The sequence below is a fragment of the Puma concolor genome, chromosome A3 (assembly GCF_028749965.1).
Source record: "Puma concolor isolate L17-30 chromosome A3, mPumCon1.1.hap2, whole genome shotgun sequence".
Taxonomy (NCBI): domain Eukaryota; kingdom Metazoa; phylum Chordata; class Mammalia; order Carnivora; family Felidae; genus Puma; species Puma concolor.
In genome coordinates this window covers 32,589,360-32,609,451 of record NC_141669.1, presented here as the reverse complement: position 1 = coordinate 32,609,451, position 20,092 = coordinate 32,589,360, and the positions used below count along the sequence as shown (strand labels likewise).

General features: G+C 41.5%; 1 long non-coding RNA gene and 1 pseudogene across 1 annotated transcript in view; one reads left to right on the top strand and one right to left on the bottom strand.

Moving 5' to 3' along the window:
- The first annotated feature begins 250 nt into the window (after positions 1–250).
- LOC112864133 (large ribosomal subunit protein uL1m pseudogene) lies at positions 251–2,163 on the top strand (annotated as a pseudogene).
- A 1,004-nt stretch (positions 2,164–3,167) lies between these two features.
- Positions 3,168–20,092, bottom strand: part of LOC147582346 (uncharacterized) — a 34,562-nt gene continuing 17,637 nt past the window's right edge. The window contains exons 2-3 of the long non-coding RNA XR_015249003.1: positions 10,516–10,591; positions 3,168–3,347 (exon numbers count right to left, since the gene is read on the bottom strand). This is a non-coding gene — a long non-coding RNA (uncharacterized LOC147582346). The remainder of the gene's footprint in view (positions 3,348–10,515; positions 10,592–20,092) is intronic.

The following is a 20,092-nucleotide window of genomic DNA, read 5'->3' as shown; positions in this document are numbered from 1 at the left end:
GAGCTCTTAAAAATGAGACTCTTTTTAATCTTGGTAAATTACCGCGTTGTAACTGATCCTTTCGCATAGTGCTTATTAATGCAGAAGTGTGTGACAGAGTAATCATTTTCAGTCCTGCAAGTTATTTGCAATAAGATTAGATTCTGTTTTCATTTCTATGTTGATATTTTTTCCAGTTAAACATTTTCCTTATCCTTACCTCCACATCTCCTCTAATTCTGGTAGCATCTGTAGATCCCTAACACTTGGCATGTGCTACTTCAGGCAAACATATCCCATGTACAATCTATATAAAGGAAGGGACCTCTCAACCTCCCTCCCTGTCTTACGTGATTTCAAAAACAAACTCAGCGTTCAGTGGTATGCATTTATGGCCACTAACATTTTTTTTTTTTAATTTTCAGAGAAATCAAATTTTGAGTTGGTTATACTTAAGCTACAGAATTATGGAGTTTTAGGCAACAGCCCTTCGAGATTAAGTGACTTGCTCAACATCTCATAGTTTAGCAAACAGAAGGCTTGCACCAGATTTCGAGTCCCTTTCCCAGGTGGGTAATCCCCAGTGTGTGTGCTGTAAGATAAATACAAATAACGTGTTGGGATCTTTATTGAAGAGAAAATGAGAATCAGCACTCTAAAATACCATTCAGTGCCATAGGATCCCAGGCTATTCTAGCCCTGTTCTAAACAAATAGAAATTCATAGATTTTATAAGTAAAGCCAAATTTTCAAATAAGGGGATAAAGCAAATGCAGCAGCATAGGAAATATGTGTGCTAAAAAAAGAATATGCCTCTTCTTATCTCAGCAATACTTCATATACATTTTCTTAACTTGAGAAGTCAAGCTAAATTTGATTAAGCACATTTTTACATATCACATGAGCCCACCACTAGTAGAGAAGAGAGTGGAAACCGAAAGAAATGCCACAGATTTCATGGTGTGATTCAGTTTCTTTCCAAATGACACTTCCTTTGAAAAGGCATATATTTGGAATTTGCCTTTTGGAAAATGCTTCTTTTCAATTTTCAAATATAATTCTGGTGTAATTAATCTAATCTGCATTTCAAAGCTTCTTGAGCTGAACTTTCTCCCAAGCACGTGATCTCTGTTTATGGACCAGAATAAAGAACAGTGTATTGAACACAGTCCAGAACGGTCAACATGGTGATAGCCATGACAGAGCTTCCGTACGTCATCAATGGCATAGTCTTTCCAAGACGCCTTATCAGACACCTGTTTATCCTTGTTCTGTCCACGTTCAAGTGCCCAACAGACATTTTGCTGCTGCTACAACTCCTGCAAAGTAAACAGAACAGGTGCCCAGAAAAAGCATGAGATGAGAAAACAGATGAGATAGAAAATAAAGTCATACCCCTTTATGGAAGGTGGGCCTGAGGATGAGGTCTACTTAAAACACTTATATCCGAGGCAGCTATACGAGGAACAAACAGCTAATTGCTAACTTAAGAAATGTTAAATTCTGGACTTTATGAATCAAAAGCGAAGTGTTTATCTTGACTTGACACTGGACAAGGCACTAGGGAAGAAGAAAGATGTGGAGCCATTGGCCAGTGGTCTTGGTTCTCCACATACTCATTTGTTTCAGAAATCAATAAAGTTGCCGTGTTTACAGGAAATGCATCAGAGATTAAAATAGCAGAAGAAAATGGAGCTGCTGTTTGAGGAGGAACCAATCTGATGCAGAAGATTTTGCGTGATGAAATTCAATCAGACTTTTATGTAGCTGTGCCAGAAATAATGCCCAAGCTCAATCCATTAAAGAAGAAACTGAGGGGCGGAGGGGAGGAGAAAAGACTTACAAAGCTTACTTGGAATTCCATTGCCTGTGACGTCCCAAAAGTTCTTGAATTATTTAAATCTGGACACGAAATTAAGGTAGATGAAGAAAGGGAGACGTTTTTGAGACCAAAATAGCTACACTAGATGTCAAGTGACCAGATAGCTGCTGATCTACAAGTAGTTGTTCTGTTACCAGTGTAGGCACTGGACGGGTGAATCAGGGACCCTTTGTGGCATGTGCTTTCCCTGAAGTTTGTTACTAAGGAATGAGCCATTGTTGCCGAAAGTAGCAGGAGCCCAAAAAAGCAACAATGAAACTGCCTAGAAGTGTTGTACTGTGAAATTTTCAGTCAGTGGATTAAGAAGCAACAGAAAAACTTATAAAACTGTTAATTTAGTGTCTTGTTATTTCTTTTCTTTCTTCCTTTCTTTCTTTTTTCTTTTCTTTACTTTTCTTTTTCTTTTCTTTTTTCTTTCTTTCTTTCTTTCTTTCTTTCTTTCTTTCTTTCTTTCTTTTTTTTTTGAGAGAGAGAGAGAATGCACCCAAGCAGGGGAGGGTCAGAGGGAGAGGAAGAGAGAAAATCTTAAGCAGGCTCCATGCCCAGCACAGAGTCCAATGGGGGACTTGATCTCACGATGGTGAGATCATGACCTGAGCCAAAATCAAGAGTCAGACCCTTTACTGATTGAGCCACCCAGGTGCCCTGGTGTCTTGTTATTTCTTGATTAGCATGCTTAAAAATGAATTTTAAGGCTGGAAAATCTTGTAACACTTTCAAAAGTAAGAAAATAAAATGTTCTCTGTGTCTGAAAAAAAAAAAGAAACAGTGTCTTAAATTACTAGGTAAGTTTTTGTTCTTTTCTTCAAATATTTACATGAATTATTTGAGCTTTGTATGGATGGAATTTTGAAATATTTAAATTCCTTGAAATATTTTATTATTTAAGGTTCATATTTATTAAATCCTGTAGCATGTACTTTTCTGTGGAAGTGAGGGTTCAGTTCAATTATCATTTCTTCAGTACAGACAGTATACAGAGCAGAGTCTGGGTGATGGAGGAAGTGTAAAGTAAGCCAGTCTTCAGAGATTTTACCCATCAAGGGGGAATACAAAGCGATAAAATACTTGTAAACCACAAGTTATAGAGGTCCTAAAAAGAGATACCTGCCAGCAGTGGCTAGAGGAAAAGCTTCAGAGAGAAGCTGGCACTCCAGATGGGCCCTGAAGAGCCAACAAGGGTATCACACGTGGGGTGGGGGGCAGTGAAATGAGGGGCTGAGGGGTCAACTTGACTCTTGCTCTCTTGTTCATTCATGAAGCCCCTTTTTTTTAGATAGGATAGGATAGGATAGGATAGGATAGGATAACCCATGCAGTCATCTTCTCAGCATGGTGCCAGCTCCTTTGGCGTCAACCTTGATTCACCCTCCCCACTGGGAAAACACATCCTGACTATCCCAGGCACCTGTTTCCGAGGGCTTACCTGCACCCCTTCACCCACAGCGACTCCCCTGTTCAGCAATTCTGCAGGTCCCAAGCAGCCCTAAAGAAGCAGAGAGCAGGCATCACAATTCCATCAGAACTCCCAACAGATACCCATTCCCCCCCCTCCCATCTCTTGAGTCCTGCTTGATGAGAAGACACAATTCAAACTAGAAATCTGGCTATACATGTGGCCCTGTGGCCCCATCCCCACTTCCAATGCTTCCTGACACCCCAAATGATAGTCCTTAACTTGGGGTAAAAAGCTTTTCTGTCCAGCTCTAGATCTCCCCTGTCCCTGGCTCACAGTGACTCTTTGTAGACCCTGCCGCACACACACATACACACACTCACAGGCACCATGTTGCTTCACTTCTGTTTTGCTTGCGTTTCCCCCTCTATGTGAAACACAAGCCTCTCTTCCCTGGGTTGCCACAATAATTCCTATCCATATGTGAGTCTCAGCTTGAATGAATTCTTTTCTTTTGATAGCTTCTTGCTCTCTCTAATACAACATTTTAGCTTTTCTAAACTGAAGCCATTACTCAGATCAGCACAATACATCCATCTTGAATTTTTGTCCATTCAATAGAGGATTGTTCCTCCTTTGGGGTAGGAGAGGGAATGAAGCTACGAATATTTATGTTAAGTCTTTTTTTGGTGGGGGCATCTAAAATAATAGATTTTGACACAAACTCATCAAAACATTGCCACATTTAACTCTCCTACTTCATTAGGAAACCACTGAAATTACCTAAAAGAGGAATGATAAGGGATCACAGCAGATGCATGAACAGGGCAATGGCAAAAAAGAGAAAATTCAAGGAAAGAGGATCAATAGAATGTGTAAGTAACTGTCTCTGGAGAAAATAGGAGGAATCAAGGGAATGAATTTGAGCCTTAGAAACTAAGAGAAAGATAGTATCTATGATGGAATTTGGAAGGTTCAAAGGGGAAGAAATTTCTTTTTAATTTTAGAATTTTTTTATTGAAGTGTAATAACATACCATGTTATATTAGTTTCAGGTATACAACATACTGATTCAATAATTATATATATTACTCAGTGCTCATCATGATAAGTGCAGTCACCATCTATTATATTGTTGCCGATATTCCCTATGCTATACCTTTCATCTCCATGACTTATTTATCCCATAACTGGAAGCTTGTACCTCTTAATCCAAAAAAGGGAAGGAAATTTGATGGGACAGCAGGACATTAAGTGAACGTACAACCTGCAAATTTATAGCTATAGGACCTAGGGGGAAAGGAGTGCCTGGGTGGCTCAGACAGTGAAGCATCTGACTCTTGACTTCGGCTCAGGTCATGATCTCCTGGTTCATGAGCTCGAGCCCCACATCAGGCTCTGTGCTGACAGTGAGGACCCTGCTTGGGATCCTGTCTCCTCTCTCTTGTGCTACCTTTCTCTCTCAAAAATAAATAAACTTAAAAAAAAAAGGACCTGGGTCAGGGTGGGGGGGGGACATCCTAGTGTGAAGAAGGTAGGGAATCATTTTAGAGATTACTGAAGACACAAGAATGTATAAAAAAAAAAAAAGAGAGAGAGAGAGGGTAAAACCAGTGCAAAGGCTGTGGCCTAGTGGGACATCTACAGTCACAAAATGAGAGGAGGAAGTGAAAGTAGTTTAAAAATTAAAAAAAAAAAAAGGAAGCGTCAGAAGAGGTAGTGAACCAGGACAGTGGAGTATGGAATTAGCCAAAAGGAGAAAGGGATAAAGGACAAGCTGTCAACATTGTTGGATGCTGCTGAGGAGTGAAGGAAAATGAGGACTGAAGAAAAAAAAAAAAGCTGTTCAATTTGGTGATTGGGAAATGACATTGGCGACTTCAGAGAGCACAGTTTCCGAAAGCAAAGCAGGAGAGGAAGCTAGATCACGGACAGTCGAGAACAAAATGGGAGTGGACTTATTAAAGCCATGACGGTGCTTGGAGGGACCACTCCAGTCCAGAATGATAGTGATGACAGAGGGAATATCAAATGGGAGAGATGTTGGGCATGTTCACACTTCAAAACACCTCTGCAGCCCAGAAATGGAACAGAAACGATATGGTGACTGGCCTAAAGCTATAGACCGGCTGGATTCTGCCAAAAGCCAACAGAGGCATTCAGAACCTGGTCTCATATGGTGCATTAGGGGCTAAACATCTCCGTGTGAGGCAGAAGATTCACCTGAAATCAAGGGCTGGGATCAAGAGTCAGGAGCTGCCTAGGGCTACAGGCTTGTACAAACCTCCATACCTAGGGAGGGTGGAAAAAGCAGACACAGTCTCATAGCCAGAATCTGATCCCGGGGAAGAGATTGGATGTACAATACTTTATAATAATAGGACAAGATCTGGCCTGGGAGTCCCAGAAACCACAAAGCTACCAAGTAGGGAAGGTTGAGTTCTGAGGGACAGAGAAAGGAAGGAAAGGGAGCAGGGAGGGCAGGATGATAGAAGGAAGTGCTGAGAAAGAGAGCCCAAAATAGAAGCATCAGCGCTGAGAAGAGTTCATTCCGGACCAAAAAAACAAAAAACAAAAAAGGATGGGAAGGTTGTAAGACAAAGAAAAGAAATTGGAAGTTTATATATTCAAATACGGAAAATATTGAAAGAGGTTTAAATACGCCTGTGTGTTTTGTCTGCCCACCATCGATTTCCTTTTTTCCTAGTCACAGCATTCCAATTTTCCTTGGATAACCTGACTCACTCCCTGTCTACATGCATATTCTAACCCCCTAACTAAAATGATTGGTTCAGAGATGAGCAGGTGAGCAAGCCAATGAATTGGAATCAGTCCTAAAATTTTTGTGGATAGCAACACTAGAATAGAAGTCCCCTGCCTCTGGGTATTGCTGAAAGAATAGGAGGTAAGTCTGGCACTGCTGGCAGACTTTTTGTCATCGCACAGGGAGATCCTGCCTAGAAATGGAGACAAGACGGAGAGAAATACATTAGAGAGATGGAAAAGGCAAGACCAAGACCTAATGGCAGCATCTCATGCCCTGGATCCAGCCATATGGGCTTCTTATCAGTTTCATGAGCCCACACGTTTCCTTTTTTGATTAAGTTGGTTTGAATTTGTTTCTGTTATTCTTACCTAAAAGATAGCTGACAAAACAAAAATGAAGAGGCATAGGTGTTTCTCTTTGAAGATAACATGAGCAGCTACCTAGAAAATCTAAGAAAATCAACCAAAAAGCTATCAAAAACTAATGATGAAAGGTCAAATGCAAAAAAAAAAAGAAAAAAAAAAAGTCAACAAACTGATCGTTTTAAAAATAGGAAGTGTGATAAGAAAAAAAAAACAGATTCCATTTACAATAGCAACAAAATTAGGAAATAGTCACCAATAGCACCGTACCTTGCAGATATGTTCAAGAACTACAAGAAAAAGATTAAAACTAGACAAAGACCTGAATAGGAGGATTTAATGTTGTCAAGATAACACTTGTCTCCAAATTACTCATAAATTCCATGCGTTTCTAGTCGAACAAGAATTGATCAGTAGCTCAGTGGAAAAGAATAGACAGCCCCGAGACAAGCTCAGGTACATGAGAAGTTAGTATTGTGATAAGGAAAAGAATGGACTCCTCAATAAAGGATATTGAAACAATTGCCTATTAGAAAAAACTTGTTACTTTTTTTTTTTTTTTGAGAGAGAGAGAGAGAAAGAGAGTGTGTACACACACGCCCACACGAAAGCAGGGGTGGAGCAGAGGGAAAGGGAGAGAGAATTTCAAGCTCTGTGTCCAGTGTGAAGCCCAATGGGAAGCTCGATCTCACCACCATGACATGAGCTGAAATCAAGAATCGGAAGCTTAACCAACTGAGTCACTCAGGCACCCCTTAAGTTACTTTTTTACCTCATGTGATTTTTTTAAAAATAAATTCTAGGTGGACTTAGGTAGGGAAACAAAAACATTATCAAACTATTAAAGGAAAATATATAGAAGACCATGTTTAGGACCTTTGGGGGTAGGAAAGGTCTCCTGAAACAATATGCAAAATGCAAAAGCTGTAAAAAGAGAAGGATTGAAAAGATAAATAAAATTTATTTTATTAACCCTTTAAGTTTGTTGAACAAAAACTGTAAATGATATTAAAATTCCAGTTGTAGACAGGTGAGCACATTGTAACATAGACAGCAAAGGACTTACAAGTTCTTTGTTATGTGTCCTCAAGAAAAAGATAAAACAAAATAGGAAAATGGACAAAATATATGAGAGGCAATTTACAAAAGAGGAAACATAAATGGCAAACATTTGAAAAGTTGCTCAGTCTCATCAGTTTGGCGGGGAATGCTGATAAAAACACGGGGATATCATTTTTCACACATTTGACCGACAATACATAACAAAGATTGGGTTAGCAAGCCTTCTGGAAAAGAGGTGCTCTCTTCTGTCATTTCTGGGAATGTAAACCGGTCAAGCCTTTTTGGAGAACAGAATGGGCAGTGGTCCGTCCAACTTTAGATGCATCTACCTTTTGACTCAGCAATCTCACACTTTGGTATCCACCCTACAGAAATACTCGTGTATGTGCAAAAGGAAAGCAGGTTGTTCACTGAAGTATTAAAAACTTAGAGCAGGTTGAGCACTGGGTGTTGTATGGAAACGAATTTGACAATAGATTTCATATTTAAAAAAATACAATAAATAAAAAATAAAAATAAAAACTTAGGTCAGGGGCGCCTGAGTGGCTCAGTTGGTTAAGCATCCAACTTTGGCTCAGGCCATGATCTCTCAGGTTCGAGCCTCCCATCAGGCTCCAAGAGCCTGCTTGGGATTCTTTCTCTCCCCTTCTCTCTCCCCCTCCCCTGCTCGAACTCTCACTCTCTCTCTCAAAATAAATAAATGAACTCAAAAAAGAAAAAAAATGAAAGCAACCTAAATGATCATCAAGAGAGAGACTGTTAAATAAATAGTGAAGCATCTGAGTCATGTAAGAATATGCAGTGCTTAAAAAAGAATTAGAACACCTAGACACAGAAAAATCTCCAAGAGACAAGGCTCAATTAAAAAAAAAAAAAAAAGCAAATTGAGGAACAATCCATACTATGTCCACACTTCATGATACGCAAAATTTCCTCTCCCTCTCTCTCTAAATCTCTCTAAATACACACCTATGTACATAAATAAATATACAGGTAAATCATGCAGTTATGTAAATCTCTGAAAAGATACATTCCAAACTGAGATCGGTGTTTGCCCCATGCAGGAACCTGAAATGGAGGTGGGGAGGAAGGGTAGAAAGAAAAATGTTTTATTTATCTGTGGTGTGATTTTCTTTTTTTTAAGATTCCTTATAACTTGATGAATGCGGGTCTTCACTCTGTTTAGGAAAAGACCTTCCTCCTTTCGAAAGTCCTGCTCCTTGTGGGCATCTGGGCCCCTGCGCTGCATTCCAGACTAGCTGCATTCCTGGTGAGGTAGTGAGTCAGCCCAGTGTGCCCCAGGCTAGGCCGGGGAACAGCAGTTCTGTGCTTCAGTCCTGGGTCAACAGTCACAAAGACGGACCATGGGTAAATCAGTTTCAGTTCCTTTCTGGTAGCCAGCTCATTTTTCGAGCAGACATCACAGAATGGAGCGAGAATGAGGGTCAAACAAATTGCCACTCCATAGGCCACTTCCCCCACCCCCACCCCTACCCCTGCCCTGCCCTCGGTGCCTCTGGTAACCAGCCAAACCCATCCGGCAGGGCAGCGGGGAGCTGGAGATTTTAGGGGAATTGCTTGTGGAATTCGGGCACCGCTCACAGCAAAAGAGCAGGCTGGGGATACCATTGCTGGAAATTTTTTAGTGCAGTCAAGTGTTCCTTGTCCATCTGGCAGACTACATGGCTTTCCTGCACTCTTTGTGGATAATTGTAGGGTAGACAAAATGGCCCTTCACCCCAGCGATGAAACTCTGGAGAGATGATCCATAGACCACAGAGATACACTGAAGTGGGCGGGGGAGCCAGAGTGCCATGAACAACCACTAAAGGGAATGCTGTGAATAAAATCCTGACTTACCAGTCAGTGGCGTCCTAAAAGGAGAGGAAGTCGGCACGTATAAAACAGCTGTGTAAATTATAAAGCTTCCAGGGTACAACTAACCTCATCATGTTACTTCCTAAACACTGGATTCCCTCCTCCTTTCTCCTCTTAGACCCCAAAATAATCTAAAACAATCATCAAACTGGGGGAAAGGCAAACCATTTTGGGAAGGAAAAAATAGCAGCTGCTCTAGATATCTTTTTCAGAGTCTGGCTAAGATCGTTTAAGTTATTTCTCATTCTCTTTTCTTCTTGGCTGCCTTGACAGCCCTTCAGGATTTCAGCTGGCTCCAAGTACAGCTCAATAAAGATTATTCCGGAGAAGTTTCATATTCCTAAGATTCCTTACATTTCTTTCTTTAATTTAGGAAATGAGGTTGAAAAGGCTGAAAAACAGCCCAGATTGCCCCATTTCCTATGCAAGTTTCTTGCAAAGCAAGCTGTGCCTCCCTTTCCAAGAAGAACAGAGAGAGGCAGTTCTGATTCGAAGGTGGGCGGTAGGTCCTCTGGAGCAGCGGTAGGACTATTTGTCTTTTGAAAAGGCCCCAGCGGGCCCAAAAGCTATCTGAAAACTTTTTGTAAAGGAAGGGAAGGGGGGGGGGGGTAGGAAACTTTTGTGTGCTCAGCCACTGGAAAAGCCAGTAACTGCTCTGTGGATTTCATTCATTCACCAAACGAATGTCTACTTTGCACCGGTGTGGTGCCAGGCTCTGTTCTAGATGCTGAGGGTAGATGGGTGAAGACGACCGACCAAGTGTCTGATCCCTGCAGGGAGTTTCTGTGCAGGAGGCGGGGGCTCCACTGAGAGGGCTAGAGGAAGCCCCGGCCCTGGCTGTTTCCTCTCAGTTGGGTGCTTTCCTTCCCTCCTTCGGGCTCTTGAGTCCCTTCCTCCTCCTGCGTCCTTGGTTTATTATACCCTTCACCTTTCCCCTTTATAATCACATGTGCCGTTTGTAAACATCAAAGGAAAATAAGCAGGACTGGGGAGCTGATGAAAATGAGGCCTATGACTCAGAGGAGGATGTTGTTCTATTTTTCGTTTATACAACTCTCTTCTCAGAAGAAAGCAGGAGACTTTTCATTATGAGAATAGTCTGTCTCTCTGTTTTAGAGATTCCTCACCTCTGCTCTCATTGTCAAAGTCTCCTTTCAACCATCCACTGCGGTGTTGACCTCCAACTCACCTGGGCCCTCGGAGGAGCCTGGCAATCACTTCTTGTTTCCTCATGCAGCTTTGTTGTTTTTCGTCCTTCATTTAGTCTATTTCAAAAAAAAGAAAAAGAAAAGTCTCCATACACCTCGGCTTTCCCTGACCACATCCCATCCCAACTTCCATGCCCACCCAGTTAGCCTCAACCAAGGACAGTGCTCATACTTTAGAGAGAAAATACAAACCATCAGAAAATCATCTCACCTACATAGACTGATTGTTTCACCCACTAGATTCATATGCTGAAGCCTAATCCCTAATGGGATTAGGGAAACCTAATCCCTCTCGGTGAATTCACAGGTGGGGCCTTTGGGAGGTGATTGGGTCATGACTCCAGCCATCATGACTGGGATCAGCACCCTTATAACAGAACCCCCCCTCCCAACAGTTCTCTTGTCCTTCCCCCAACATGAGGACACAGTGGGAAAATGACCAGGAAGCAGGCCCTCGGGAGACACTGAATGTGCCATGCCTTGATCTTAGATTTCCCAGCTTCCAGAACTACGAGAAATAAATTTCTGAGGGTGCCTGCGTGGCTCAGTCGGTTAAGCGTCTGACTCTTGATTTAAGCTCAGGTCATGATCTCATGGTTTGTGAGACAGAGCCCCATGTCGGGCTCTGTGCTGACAGTGCAGAGTCTGCTTGGGATTCTCTCTCACTCTGCCCCTCTCTGGCTCTCACGTGCTCAAGTCGTTCTCTCTCTTTCTCTCTCTCTCTCAAAATAAATAAATAAACTTTAAAAAAAAAAAAAAAAGAGCGCCTGGTTGCCTCAGTTAGTTAAGCATCAGGCTTTGGCTCATGATCTCAACATTTGGTTATGATCTCAACGTTCATGAGTTTGAACCCTGCATTGGGCTCTGTAGTAATAGTTCAGAGCCTGGAACCTGCTTCAGATTCTGCATCTCCTCCTCCCTCTGCTCCTCCCCCACTCACACTCTTTCTCTCTCTCTCTCAAAAATAAATAAACGTTTAGAAAATTTTTAATAAAAATTAAAAAAGAAAGTTCTTTATTTATAATCCAGCCAGTCTATCCTGTTATAGCAATTTGTCCCTGCACACATTTTCTCCACTTGCACAGAGAAAGGGTGCCCTCTTAATTAAGGTGAGCCCCTGCACCACAGCTTTGTATCTACCCCATTTCGTCTTGTCAGGGAGAGCACTCCATCAGTTACCTACTTCTTTACCCACCCCCCTCCATTTCTTCCCCTCTGCTGGATCCTTTCCTTCTACCACAAAACCCTGGCCTTTCCTCATAAGAACTTCCTGCTAAAAGCTGGTCCAGAAACATCCAAGGACAGATAATAAAAAAATGGGGGGACCAAGATGAAGGCTCTCATAAATACCATTAACTGACTGTTAGACCGTTTGGAATTACCCTTTATGTCTCTCATCTTCTACTCATACTCTACTTTCTGAGATGTTTTATCAACTATCTAATCTTTCCAGTGGACTTTCAGTTTTGCCAAACATACTGTTCATTCCCGAGATTTCCATGTATTTCTGAACCTTCTTGCTATAGCATCCTTGCTCCTATCTTAGGTAGGTAATATCTTTTCAAATCTCTGAAAATACTAATTAGAGGTTGTTGGTTTTTTTAAAAAAATAAATATCTTTCAGGGCGCCTGCGTGGCTAAGTTGGTTAAGTGTCCGACTTCAGCAGAGCTCATGATCTCATGGTTCATGGGTTCGAGCCCTGTGTCAGGCTCTGTGCTGACAGCTCAGAGCCTGGAGCCTGCTTCAGATTCTGTGTCTCCCTCTCTCTCTGCCCCTCCCCCACTTGTGCTCTGTCTCTCAAAGGCGAATAAATGTTAAAAAAAAAATTAAAGAAATATATTTCTGTTCCCTAAATTATTTCTCTGTGGGATCCTTGTCATTAGGCGTAAGCTGCTGAGTACACCCATTTATATTGCTACTTCCAGTCGCATTCCTGAACTCCAGATGTATATCTTTAATTGCCTACTGAACAACTCTACTCGGACATCCTAAAGACACCTCAAAGTGAGCTCAGACTTTCCTCCAAACTTGTCGTTGTCTTTCATCTAGCAGTAATTCTTGACTGATCCTATTTTTACTCACCTGTTTCTCCTACATTAATTCCTAAAGGTTCTGTCTCCTTCATGTCACTCAATATTGTCCTAATGTTTCCTACTTTGCTGAAGAAACAGCGGTGGTACAACAGTTGGCACATCTCCATGCATTTAACTGCTCCATCTCAGGGAAGGTGGAGTGACGCGTGATTTGTACATCGGGAAGGACGACCTGGGCATGTTAGTTCTGAGCCACCCTTTATTCTCTCGGCTGTTAACCCCAAGGACACACATTCTTTTCTTTTTTTTTTTTTTTTTAAGTTTCTTTTTTCTTCTTTTTAGTAATCTCTACACCCAACATGGGGCTTGAACTCACGACCCTGAGATTAAGAGTCCCATGCTCTTCTGACTGAGCCAGCCAGACATCCCTATGGGGACACACATTCTAATAGTCATCCAGGTGCAGCATTCCCCAGAGGATGTCACAGTTTGGGTTCCTTGGAAAGCAGATGCTGAGACAGATATTCACGTATAGGAGGTTTATTAGCAGTGTTATCAGGATCAATACTTGTGGAGGGAAGGGAAGAGAAAGGAAGGGAAGGGAAGGGAAGGGAAGGGAAGGGAAGGGAAGGGAAGGGAAGGGAAGGGGAAGGGAAGGGAAGGGGGAGGGGGAAGGGGAAGGGAAAGGGGAAGAGGAAGGGAGGGGAGGGGAGGGAAGGAGAAGGGAGGGAGGGAAGATTGGACAAAGGGAGAAGTTGAGCTGAGATTCAGTCTCTATAAAGGCTTTAGATGACCTTGGGGTGGGGGGGGTTCCAAAGCTGAGATGACCTTTCAAAGTTGTCTCAAATTGGGGCTAGGGAAACAAGACTTCATATTCCCCAATCTGATCTGTCATTGGATGCCAGCTACCCCAAGAAGGAACATGACTTGGGGCTAGTGGTTCTCTTTGGCCAAGGCCATCCCTAAAGAGGGCTACTAGATGAGGGTTCTAGCAGCCCTCCCAGCAGCCAGGGGAATAAATCTTTTATTTCCGAAGAGGCGTCCAGGTGGCCTTATCTCAGAGAAGCCTGCCCTATTCCAAGGGTTTACTAGCATCTCATTTGGCTCTCACATTCAGCTAAAACTTCCACCATAGTTGTTTTTCTTTTTTTTTTTTTTTTCCAGCCAAAAATAGCATGTTTTGGAGTCTATCTGCCCATGTTTGTTTTATTACTTAATTTTCTCAGAAACCTAGACTGGGACAAGGGATGCTAATTAAATCTCAGATATTTCTCAGTATCCTTCCCACTGCTCCCCAGGATCAAGCCATCTTCACCTCTGTCCTGGACTACAGCCGTTTCCCATCTGGCCATCGATTCTACCTCCATTATCCATATCCATCCATTCTACCTCCCCAAAGGGACATTCCAAAAACACAAATCTGATTATCTCACTCCCATGTGTAAAACCCTTTCCTCGGGTGCCTGGCCAGCTCAGTCAGTAGAGCATACAACACTTGATGAAGCCGTGAGTTCCAACTCGTCATGAGTTGGAGCCCCATATTGGGCGTAGAGATTATTTTAAACAACAAACAAAAAAACAACCCTTTCCTGCTTTCCCCTTAGCCTCGGAGATAGGGTCTAACCTTAACAGGGCTGAGAAGGCCAACAAGATTTTATTTGAGCTCCCTGGTCTGGTCTGATTCTGTTAACACTCCCTTATCCTTCAGCTCTGTCCTTGATGCACCAACAAGAGAAAAGTACTTGCAGTCTCCATCAGCACCCCAATGGTTTTCTTGGCTGCGCTTTTTAAATATTTCCTTCCTTCCTTCCTTCTCCAATCTCACTCACGTGAATGTGAGCATCTTGGGGGCTGAGGCACTTCTATGTTCTTACACCAGGCACTCAATAAATATCAAGTGAATGCATGAATGTATCTAGAAAGGATTTATATGCTTACTTATTAGCAGCGGCCACTAAACCTGGGAAAATGTTTAACCTTACTGTGAAAAAGGCACTCTGAAACAAGGAGATACAACTTTTCACACAGAAATTGGCAGAGTTTCTAACAATAATACTTAAGGCCACCAAGGGTATGGCAAAATGGGCACTCTGATACAACGCAAGCATCAGACAAGCATTTTGGCAATATGCAACAAGTCTTAAGATACTTCAATCACGTGCTGTAATAATTGCACAACTATGGATCTATCCTATCTAATCGGAGATAGAAGTAAAATTTATATACAAAGGTATTCACCATAACATGTTTTCTCTTGTACTCTCACACTGTTCATATGTTCCATAATGGGCGTGTTTTAGTTTACAAACCAGCAAAATGTTAGTAAAATGCTGATAGGGTTAGAGTTCGCATCACAGCTAAGGGGAGGCAGCCTCTGGGACAAACCCATGCTTCTTGCTTCCTGGAAATGGCAGCAGATTGTTCCCTCGCACGTTGTCCCGGAGATGATCTGGGCGGCCAATAAAATATGACAGAAAAAATGGCACACGCATTTAAGATTAGGTTCTAAAAGACTCTGCAACAACCATGTTAGTCTCTTTTTCTTACTCGCAGATCAGACGCTTTTGGGGAAAGCCGACTGTCCCGTCATGAGGTCACTCTATGGAGAGACCTACAAGGCAAGACATTGAGGCCTCTTGGTAAAACCACACAAGTAAGCTTGGAAGCAAATCCTCTGGCCTAAGTCAAGCCTTCAGATGACTGCAGCCCTAATGACATCTTTTTGTTTTAAGTTGATTTTCATTTCTTTATTTAGAGAGAGAGAGAGATAGAGAGCAAGCGGAGGAGGGGCAGAGAGCGAGGGAGACAGAAAACCAGGCAGGCTCTGAGCTGTCAGCGCAGAAACCCTCGAGAACCATGAGATTATGACCTGAGCCGAAATCAAGAGTCAGACACTTAACCAACGGAGCCACCCAGACACTCCATCCCCACTGACATTTTGACTGCAACCCTGAGTCTCCCAGTTAAGCTCCTCCTAGATTCTTGATTTAGAAAAACTATGAGCTAACAAACATTTATTGTCTTAAGCTGCTACATTTTGTATGGGATGATCAGCTGTCCAGGATTTACTAGGACTGAGTTTCCTGGGATAAGGGATTGTCAGTGCTAAAACCAGGGAAGCCCGGGGAAAATTGAGATAGCTGGTTAAACTAGTAGTTTTTCCACATAGCTTTAGTGAGATATAATTCACATACCTTAACATGTGCCCACTGAAATTTCAGTGGTTTAGTATATTCAGAGTTGTGCAACCATTTCCACAATCTAATTTTAGAACACGATTAAAAAAAAAAGGGAAATCCTGTTCTCTTTAGCTATCATCCCCAGTCCTCCCAGCCCTAGGCAACCATTAATCTTTTGCGGGCAATTTGTTACGCAATAGATAATAAACACAAAGTTATGGGTAGCGGGATAAAGGATGCTTGCTTTTCCATTACTCTTTTACTGTATACTCTTTTAAATTGCGCGAATTTTTCCAATAGGCATATTTTTCATTTACTCTAAGAAGGTAGTAATATTCTGATTTATTGAAAAGGTGATGAAGATTTCACGGAACTGTTGTTTTCTCTACCCAGCATCTGTCAGCTCCCTGTTCTTCTGGTAACAACACTACCCTTCTTCCTTAGGAAAGTGCCTTTCCCCAACTCCAGGTTGTCCTGATGTGATTGCCACAAGACAAGGTGGATACTTGACTCAGGCTAGGACGATCAGATTTTTCTCTCCCAATAATTTGAACCTCGAGTAGAGGCACACAGGGACAGAAGGCATTTAAAACAAGTCATGGTGGCGGCGGGGGGGGGGGGGGGGGGGGGGGGCAGAATACCAGAGAGCTGGTTAGGGAATGTTGTTTCTAAGATCTCTGTAAACTTCCTGGCTCTTCCTTCCTCTAGGACATTCAGTTATTCCTTTGATTCTTTAAGTTACTCCTCTATGGCTCCATAAATCTCTTCTTTTATTTAAGTTCATTTCTATTGCTCGCCACAAAAGAACTCTAAGTGATCCAAATAATAATAAAGAATATTCATGGAGGGGAACCCCCTTCTACCTGCTAGGTGGGGTGCTGTCTCATTTGTGACTCTTTTAATAAAGCCAATTAGATCTTCAAAGAGAGAGAGAGAGAGAGAGGGACAGAGACAGAGACAGAGACAGAGAGAATAGTTATAGGGAATGGAGGGAAGTTTATCCCCTCAAACCCTCAAAAAAAAATCCGTAAATCTATCACTCCAACACAAGTCTTACTTTTTTCATCTTACCTATTGGTTCACTTCTACATAGTTAGAATCACGGTATACATATCACCTTACATTTCAATTTTTCTACCTAACATTATACTTGCAAATTTTTTTAGCGTTTCTATAAGGAACTCTATACATCATTTTTCAACGTTTATTTATTTTTGGGACAGAGAGAGACAGAGCGTGAACAGGGGAGGGGCAGAGAGAGAGAGGGAGACACAGAATCGGAAACAGGCTCCAGGCTCTGAGCCATCAGCCCAGAGCCCGACGCGGGGCTCGAACCCACGGACCGCGAGATCGTGACCTGGCTGAAGTCGGACGCTCAACCGACTGCGCCACCCAGGCGCCCCTCTATACATCATTTTTAATGTATGTTATTTTCTTGTACTGGTATATCATAATTTATTAAATCTTGAACCAGGGGTTGGATTTGGGGTTGATTTTAGTGTTTTGTCAGCAGACATCATGTTCAAAATGAACATTTTCACAGCAAGATTTGTGCTTCTGTTGAGTCATTTCTTTTCTTCGGATAAATTTCCAAAATTGAAAAATAGATCTGCTATGGGTCTCATCCTTGTTCCTTTCATGCATCTGATGTGTTGCTTTGTAAAGTGAAAGGTGCTTTTGTGCCACAAGTAATTTTCTGTTTTGTATGTTTGGATTTCCATTTATAGGATATTCTTAGATTGGGCAAATTCAAACAAATAGAATTTACTTGGTTATAAATCGTGTTCTGTGTTCTGACTGTTCTACAAGTATTCATGTGAGTATGACTTTTTACATAAGCCTTTTATTGAATATATCATAAATAAATAAAATGGCACAAATCAGAAGGGTAAGATCTTAATGACTTTTTACAAAGTAAACACTCCCTTGTGACCAGTATGAAGATCAAGGAGGACCTCTAGTACTCTAGAAATCCCTTTATGCTCCCACTCAATTACAACTTCCTGTCAGATATCCACAATCCTCAGGGCACCTGGGTGGCTCAGTCAGTTACGCATCTGATTTTGGCTCAGGTCATGATCTCATGGTTCCTAGGTTTGGGCCCTGCAGCAGGATCTGTGTTGACAGCTCAGAGCCTGGAGACTGCTTCGGATTCTGTGTCCCTGCCCCGCTCACTTGCTTGCTCTCTCTCTCTCTCTCCCCCCTCTCAAAAATAAACAAACATTAAACAAAAATTAAAAAAAGAAAAAAAGATAATCCTGACTTCTATCACAGTAACCTAATCTCTTCTGTTTTAGAACCTTAAATAAATGCACACTTTTGTGTGCTGTTTCTTTCACTTGACATGTTTAAAAACTTCATTCATGTGTAGCAGCAGTCTGTCCATTCTCATTCTGCATAGCATTGCATTACACAGAGATACATAATCTATGTAGCTATTCTACTATTGATGGGCATTTTGTTTTTTCCAAATTTTGGCCACTACTGGTTTGCAGGTTACTCCCATATTCAGTTTTCTTAGAAATTGCCAAACAGTTTTCCAAAGTGATATACCAATTTACATCCTCACCAGCAGCATAGAAGAGAGTTCCAGTGGCTCCCATCTTCTGATTTTAACCTGTGTTTTTGCTGTGTTTATTGGGCACTTGGGGATTCTCTTTTTGGAAGTACCTGTTCAAGTCTTTGACCCAGTTTTGAAATTCTGACTAGGGGCGCCTGGGTGGCGCAGTCGGTTAAGCGTCCGACTTCAGCCAGGTCACGATCTCGCGGTCTGTGAGTTCGAGCCCCGCGTCGGGCTCTGTGCTGAGTGCTCAGAGCCTGGAGCCTGTTTCCGATTCTGTGTCTCCCTCTCTCTCTCTGCCCCTCCCCCGTTCATGCTCTGTCTCTCTCTGTCCCAAAAATAAATAAACGTTGAAAAAAAAAAAAAAGAAATTCTAACTAATAAATATATAAGGAATGATTAGGTTGGAAAATCATCATTTTGTAAGCAGAGTAATTATTAATTCAGGAAAGAATCATCAAAAGATGTTAAAAGTTAGGGGGTGAGGGATGCCTGGGTGGCTCAGTCGGTTAAGCATCTGGGTCTTGGTTTTGGCTCACATCATGATCTCAGGTTTTATGAATTCGAGCCTTGCGTTGGGCTCTGTGCTGGCAACGTGGAGCCTGCTTGGAATTCTCTCTCTCTCTCCCTCTCTGCCTCTTTCCCCCCACCAAAAAAATAAATAAACTTTAAAAAAAAGTTAGTGGGTGAAATTTAATGAAAAACAAGATATTTACATAGTCTCAAAATATCTCCACATAAAATACCTTTAGTTACATAGAGGAAACTCTAATTTTATAAGAGAGGAATGTGATATACATCACCTTAACTCGGCAATAAAGTTAACACTACCAGTAATGGGACAAACCAAAGCCATGGGCATCCTGATGTAATATGCTGTTGCAGGTATATTATTGCTTTGGTATTCCTGCCAAAAATGCATTATCTGAATCAATTCATGAGGAAACATTAATTGAACCCAGTAGAGGTACATTCTGCATAATAACAAGCTTGTACACTTCAAAACATCAGGATCATAAAATAAAAAGTAAAGATAATGAATATTTTGGATTTTAAAAGATTAAAGTGATATGACAACTCGTGTAATGTGTGATCCTGGATTGGACCCTGGACCAGAAAAAAATACTTTTTTTTTTTTAATTACAAAAAGTTGTATTAGGAAAACTGGTAAGATTTAGTAAGTTCTATAGATTACATTAAATTATATATCCTTGTTTTGGTAATTTTACTGTGATTATATGCATGGATTGTCCTTAAAATTATATACTGAAGCATTTTAGTGATAAAGAGATATCATGTCTTACTCGTAAATGGTTCAGAAAAGTAAATAGATTTTAAATAGACAAAGTGACATTACAAAGACAAATGTGTGGGGCGCCTGGGTGGCTCAGTCGGTTAAGTGTCCGACTTCGGCTCGGGTCATGATCTCATGGTCTGTGAGTTCGAGCCCCGCATCAGGCTCTGTGCTGACAGCTCAGAGCCTGGAGCCTGCTTCGGATTCTGTATCTCCCTCTCTCTCTGAGCCTCCCCGTTCATGCTCTGTCTCTCTCTGTCTCAAAAATAAATAAACATTAAAAAAATTTTTTTTTAAAGACAAATGTGGTAAAATGGAAATTATTACAGAATCTTGCTGAGGGTGATACAGGAGTTTTTCCTCTTTCTTTACAACTTTTCTAGAAGTCTGAAACTCTTTCAAAATAAAAGACTACCAAAAAGAGAGAAAATCCCTAGTTTGCTAGGAGTTTTAAATCATGAATAGATGTTGAATTTTATCAAAACTTTTTC